The sequence below is a fragment of the Orycteropus afer genome, unplaced genomic scaffold, assembly GCF_000298275.1.
Source record: "Orycteropus afer afer isolate SDZICR_OR568_19922 unplaced genomic scaffold, OryAfe1.0 scaffold00015, whole genome shotgun sequence".
Taxonomy (NCBI): domain Eukaryota; kingdom Metazoa; phylum Chordata; class Mammalia; order Tubulidentata; family Orycteropodidae; genus Orycteropus; species Orycteropus afer.
In genome coordinates, this window is record NW_006921602.1 from 21,369,003 (window position 1) to 21,376,125 (window position 7,123).

Genomic DNA, 7,123 nt, shown 5'->3' on the forward strand with positions numbered 1-7,123 from the left:
AAAAAAAAAAAAAAAAAAAAATGTTTCTGTAGTCAAAATTGAGAATCTTTAGATTAAACATAATTAGAAAAGTTTAAGATAGAACTAGGAGCCTTGGTGGTGCAGTGTTTATGGCTTGGCTGCTAACCGAAAGGTTGGCACTCACCAGCCGCTCTGTGGGAAAAAGATGTGGCAGTCTGCTTCTATAAAGATTACAGTATTGGAAACCCTAGGGGGAAGTTCTACTCTGTCCTATAGGGTTGCAGTTGAGTCAGAATCTACTCAATGTCAATGGTTTTGGTATTCATAGGAAAAAAAAAAGATAGGACTCATTGCTCTAAAGTACCTTGTTATTGCTGTTGTTGTTAGGTGCCATCGAGTTGGACCCAAATCATAGTGACCCCTCCTTGGGTTGCTGAGGCAGTATCACTACGGAAGTAGATTGCCCAACCTTCCTTCCGAGGAGTGGCTATTGTTAGGTGTCATCAAGTCAATTTTCGACTTATAGTGACCCCATATGAAAGAGTAGATCTGCTCCCATAAGATTTCCTAGGCTAAGGAGCTCTGGTGGCACAGTGCCTAAGGCATTTGACTGCTAACCAGAAGATGGATGGTTCAAATCCACCAGCCGCTCCACAGAAGGAAGATGGGAAAATCTACTTTCATAAAGATTTACCACCTTGGAGACACAACGGGGGTTGCTATGAGTCAGAATCGACTCGATGGCAGTTGAGTTTGGTTTTCTTTGGTTAATCTTTATAGGAGCATGTCGCCAGGTCTTTTCTTCTGCAAAGCCATTGAATGGGTTTGAACCATCAGCCTTTCAGTTAGTGGAGCACTTAACCATTGTGCCACTAGGTCTCCTATTAAGCATCTTCAAAGATTAATAACTATGCAGTGTTTCTCTAATTTAACTGACTGCAGGACCCTTCCCCACCCCATGGGATACCTATTAAAATAGAACTTTATAAGAAGGTAAATCTGTTCCCATAGAGTCAATTCCATCTCATAGTGACCCTATAAAACAGACCTCTTTCTCCCATGGGGAAGCTGGTGGGTTTGAACCTCTAAGCTTTCAATTAGCAGCCAGACACTTAACTACTGCTTCACCAAGGATCCTTCTATAGGAAGCTGGCAAAACACAAAACCCAGCTTGGAAGATCCTGCTGTAAAGGCCGCTTTTCAGGAATGTGCCTCATCTGGAAAGAAAGTTCACACAGAGTCTGAATTTGTGGGTAAATAATTGCCAAGCTCTACAAAGTGGCAGATAGAGGGGCAAAGTCTTAGTTTTAGACATAATGGCCCAAACTGAGCATTGTAGTGTCCTACAGAGTGATGGATCAGGAGTCCCCCAGCTATGAGAGGTTAAAGTACCAGCTAAGGACTATTGTTCATCATAACAAATGGTCCAACTGAAGGTTGAATTACCTGATAACCTTTTACCCAGAGAAGGGGCAGGCCCATGTAATCTAGGGATGTTGCAGGAAAAGCAACTACCCTCATAGCAAGGGCCAGCACTAAACCCTAAACAGGTGTACAGGTAGGCAGAGCTGTGCCCTGATTGTGGTTTCTGTAGCTTCAGCTTTTATCTTGATAGTGGTTGGGAGGAAAGAAGCAGGGTCTGAACTGGTAGGAGACAGGAGAAGTGCAGACGATTCTGGAACAACCATGAGCTTTGATGTGTGTGCCGCCCGCTGGCAAGGTACACTCAATGAGCAGAGTCTTGTACAGAAATGCTGGAGCCCAGAGGGAAGCTGGTGGTGGTCTTCTCCAAAGGTATATCTGCATTCCTATGGACAAGTCATCATGGGACTCCAAAGATAAGAAAGACCATAGAGGGCTTATGTTTACAGTTCTTATTAGGTATGAGGTACAGACATCCATGGAGTAGTGGAAAGACCAATGAATCAGAGACTAGGAAACCTGGGTTCTGATGGTGGCTTTGATACTATTTGTGTTGACTTGAAGTCATTGCTACTCTTGGTGGTTTACTTTTCAAGAGTTAACTGAATGGTTTTGGATACTCTCTAAGATTGCTGTTTAGTTTTAACATTCCAAAAGCATTAACAGAAAAACAAACATTTTGCTTGTTCAGATTACAGACTATCATTTCCTCTAAATCTTAAGCAGTTTTCTTCTTAAAATCAGTCAAGCTACTGAGCAGAGTTGCAGATTAGGTTTTTAAAAACTACATTTATCTTTATTGGGTATTCAGATTGTAGTGAAGGAGAAGCCATCTGGACAGTATATGCTACACACTCTACATCCTATATCCTGGAAATCCTGGACAAGTCTCACTTTCTGGAACATTCCATGTATCTTTAAACCACCATAATTATCTTAGCTCGGGTTACCTGGGAAACAGACTCTGGAGAGATTTTTATGCAAAAGGCTTTTGGAAGAGTGCTCTCAAGACACATGCCTATCCTGGAGTGAGGGAAGTAGGATTGGTAGAAGGAGAAGCTGAACTGTGATGAAATTGCAGTTGGGCCTCAGCCCATTCATGGAGAGCTCTAGAGCTGGGCTGGCCCTTCAGAACTGTCCTCAACTGAAGCAAGTGGGCCAGACCTTTGTACTAGTCTCTTGACTAGTCACTCCCCTTCCCCTGGAGAGGGAAGCCTAGTATTTTTCAAGGCAGCTCCTTCCAGTCCAGGGCGATTCCTGTGAGTCATCCACCAAGTTTTGCAGCTGGGGAATGGGGAGGATGTGGGCGGCACACTGCAGCATCCACCACAGTGCCTTTGCTCATGCTCCTCTCTCCATCATTGGATGACACCTTTACTAAAAATCTTCCTTTGCTTTCCCCAGCCTCTCCTCCCATCACTGATGTCACAGTGCTTCTTGCAGTATTTCATCATTTTTTGTTTAACTAGGAACTCCTCAAGGGTAGAACTCTTATACATATCTGTTACACCAGACAAATAGCAAGAAGGAAATAGAATATACTAAAAAAAAGTGGGTCTCTTCATCAGACTACCTGAATTTAAATCCTAGGACTACCCATCACCAGAGCAGTCCATTTACTTCCCTGAGCCTCAGTTTCTCAGTCTGTAAAATAAGGAAAATGATCATTATCACTGCCTTAACATTGTTAAGATTATATCATTTATAGCACTGTTAGGATTTTATCATTCTTACATTACTTAATAATATACATCTTTATGTCATTAAATGGAGCTCTGGTGGTATAGTGGTAAAGCATTTAGGTGCTAACCAGAAGGTGGCTGGTTCAAACCCACCAGTCACTACATGGGAAGAAGATGAGGCAATCTACTTCTGTAGAAATTTGCACCCTTGGAAACTCAATGGGCGTCACTGAGTCAGAATCGACTCAATGGCAGTGAGTTTGAGTTTTGGTTTTGTTATCATTTAATAATATAACAAAGCCACCTGCCATTTAATATACACTTAAGAAGAGAAAGGAGCAGAGAAGGCTGTCTCCTATAGCCTTTTCTCACTGATGTATTAGGAAAGATCTGATTATTCCATTTCAGGCAGGTTTGAGTGAGAAAGAGTCAGGGGAAAGAAGCTGTGGATAGCTGTGACATGAGTGAGCCTCCTGGGGGAGCCATGGGCCCTTGGTAGTATATGGGCATAAGGGAGAAATGAGGCCAGAGGCTCAGACAATGGTGGCCAGACAATGGGCAACTGGGAAGATCCTGAAATGGGAGGGAGGGAAAGATGCAGGGGCAAGTCATCCCTGGCTATGAGAACTGAGGCCCGTTAAAGAATGTCATCAGTGTCTTAGCCCTTCACCAGGACATAATCTTCATGGAGATCTCTGGAAACACCATATTCACCATGCTTTTTATCTTCCCCAAACAATATTCTCAGTGAATAAGCAGACAGATATATCATAAACGCCAGGCGTTTCCTCCCTTTCCAGTTTAGATTTTAAGACAATGTATTTATCACTCTTTCATAACATGGGCTATCACATATACTTCTGGAAAAAGGAAACAGCCTGCATTAGAGAGAGCTGGAGAACCTGGCTCGCCTGCATCCTGTCTCCCACAGGCCAGCCAGGCCGGATACCCTGCTGGAAGCCTCTTCCCTTCTTCATCCCCTGCCTGGACAAAACTATCCGTGAGAGAAACATTTTTCTGTCCTGTTGGAGGGAGACCTTTGTCCTACCTATATGAGGGTGAAAGGGGAAAGCATATCATGTCTGAATACTTTTAACTGTCCAGCCTTCTTTGCAAATTTCAATCCATGCTGCCTTAACATGATGGTTTTACATGTTTATATTTGGATTGTGGGATATTTTATGGTGTGTTGTGTTATGCTTTCTGTTATGTCATGTTGTTATGTTATTTCTTTCCCAACTTCATTTTGTTTAAAAACCTACAGAGTACAAACAGATCCAAACATGCTGGGAATTAAAATTTCTTCCAAAAAGCTTGTTGCCTATGAGTTGATTCTGATTCATGATGACCTCATGTATTAGAGTTATTGTTGGGTGCCATCGAATTGGTTCCAACTCACAGTGACTCCATGTACAAGAGATGAAACACTGCCTGGTCTTGCAACATCCTCCCAATTGTTGCTGTTTGAGCCCATTGTTGCAGCCACTGTGTCAATCCATCTCATTATTACAGAGTAGAACTTCTACATAAGATTTTCTTGGCTATAATCTTTACAGGAGCTCTGATGGTATAGTGCCTAAGGCATTTGACTACTAACCAGAAGCCTAGTGGTTCAAACCCACCACCCACTCCTCAGAAGGAAGACTGGGCAATCTACTTCCATAGAGATACTGCCTCAGAAACCCAACGAGGGGTCTCTATGGGTCAGATTTGACTCAATGGCAGTGAGTTTGGTTTTGGTTTTTTATAATCTTTACAGAAGCAGATCATCAGGCCTTTCTTCTGTGATGCCACTGGATGGGTTTGAACCACCAACCTTTAGGTTAATAGTTGAGTGCCAATACTTGACCAGATGTACAAAACATACCCTCATCTACTGTGAGACCAGAAGAACTAGATGGTGGCTGGCTATCATTACTGACCATTCTGATTAAGGCCACAACAGATCCTGATAGAACAGAGTGTGAAACAGAACTAACATTCTTTAAAAGTTCAAACTTACTGGACTAGTTGAGACTAGAGAATGCCTTGAGACTATTTCTCTGAGGTACTCTAAACCTTAAACCAAAATTATCCCTTGAGGTCATCTTTTAGCTAAATAACAGAATGGTTCATAAAATAAAGAATATCAGCCATGAGTACTGTGTGCTTTTAAAAAATAATGTACATGAGGTCAAATGGTCAAAAATTACTCTAAAGCAAAGATGAGAAGCTAAGGAGCAGGGAAACTAGAGTGCTGGAAATGATACAACCAGAATGGGATAAATGAGAATGATGATACATTGGGAAAAATGTAACCAATATCACCAAATAATGTGTGTGTTGTTGTTATTGTTATGTGCCGTCAAGTCGGACATGACTCAAAGTGACCCCTCCTTGGGTTTCTGAGGCAGTATCACTATGGAAGTAGGTTGCCCCATCTTCCTTCCAAGGACCTTCTGGTTAGCAATCAAGTGCTTTAGGCACTATGCTACCAGATTTGTATTGTTGTTGTTGTTGTTGTTATGTGCCGTCGAGTCGGACTCGGCTCATAGCGACCCCTCCTTGGGTTTCCGAGGCTGTATCACTACAGAAGTAGATTGCCCCATCTTCCTTCCAAGGAGTGGCTGGTGGGTTTGAACCGCCAACCTTCTGGTTAGCAGTCAAGTGCCTTAGGCACTACGTTACCAGAGCTCCCAACTTAAACCTTAAACACAATAAAATATTATTTCTCTATGGGAAAATGTTGCTCTTTGGATATTGCACAGTTGATTGTTCTAATGAGTGCATGTTATTTTTCACCTTAGAGGTCTGTCTATCCTTTGGCTAAAAACTGAGCCATGGAAGTGAGTTCAGTTCAGCACTGAAGGGTAATAATGGTCATAGTCTGAGGGGCTCCATCATTCTCTGTCAGACCAGTAAGCCTGGTTTTTCTTATGTTTTGAGTTTTGCTCTACATTTTTCTCCTATTGTGGACCTCCTATCTAGGACTTCCTATTGTGATACCTTTCAGCAGTGATAGCTGGGCACCATTTGGTTCTCTGGTCTCAGGGTCATGGAAGCAAGGGTTCACGTGGTCCATTATTCCTTTGGATTAATTGCTTCCTTGCATCTTTGATTTTCTTCACTCCTCTTTGCTCTGGATGGTGAGAGACCAATAGTTTCCCCTTAGATGGCAGTTCACAAGCTTTTAAGACCCTAGTTGATGTAGAACATTGTCTTTGTGGACTATGTTAGGCCAAAAACTCTGAAGACAGTAAGGAATAGGAAAGAAGGACAGAGGGAAATGATTGATACAGGGAGGAAGAGGGAAGAGGACTGTTACATTATGTAGGTTGCAAAGAATGTATATAAATGGTTGAATGGAAAACCAATTTGCTCTGTAAACTTTCACTCAAATCACAATCAAAAAATAAATTTGTAAAAAAATTTATTTAAAAAAAACTTGACTAAAACAAAACTTCTCCAGTTCAGTTGACTTAGCACACCATTGATTTGTTTAAAAAAGGGATAAGAATAGAGCCCAATTTTGGCTGACTAAACACTAAAATAAATTGCACTATGTGTCAGAACCACATACTTTCTTTCATTCATTTATTTAGTCATTTACTAAATCAATGGACCCCCATTTATTGAATACTTTCAATGTACCAAGTGTTGTCCTACAATTGTAGGAAATGCAAGGGTAAGTAAAAATCACCCCCCTGCCTTGGAGAAGGTTATAGTCTGGAGGAGGCAATGGGGAAGCAGGGTAGGGCTATGTGAAAGAATGTTATTCATTTGGAGACCTAAGATGGTAGCAGAAGGTATGAGGTAGGGAGTGCAGCAGGGAGGGTGACCGTACAAGTCTGCCACTCAGAGACCAAATCATGTATACACAGGGTTTGGTTGCCATGAGTTTTACCCTGATATTTTGCCTTTTAATTTTATCCTGAAGGCAATTGGACACCACTGATGTGTCTTAAGCAGAGAAGGCCCACTAAAACATGTTGCTGCCAGACTGTAAGCTCCACCACTAAAACTATAAGCTAGATGAAGGCAAAGAGCATGGCTTATTCAGTGTGTATCCATAGCCATTA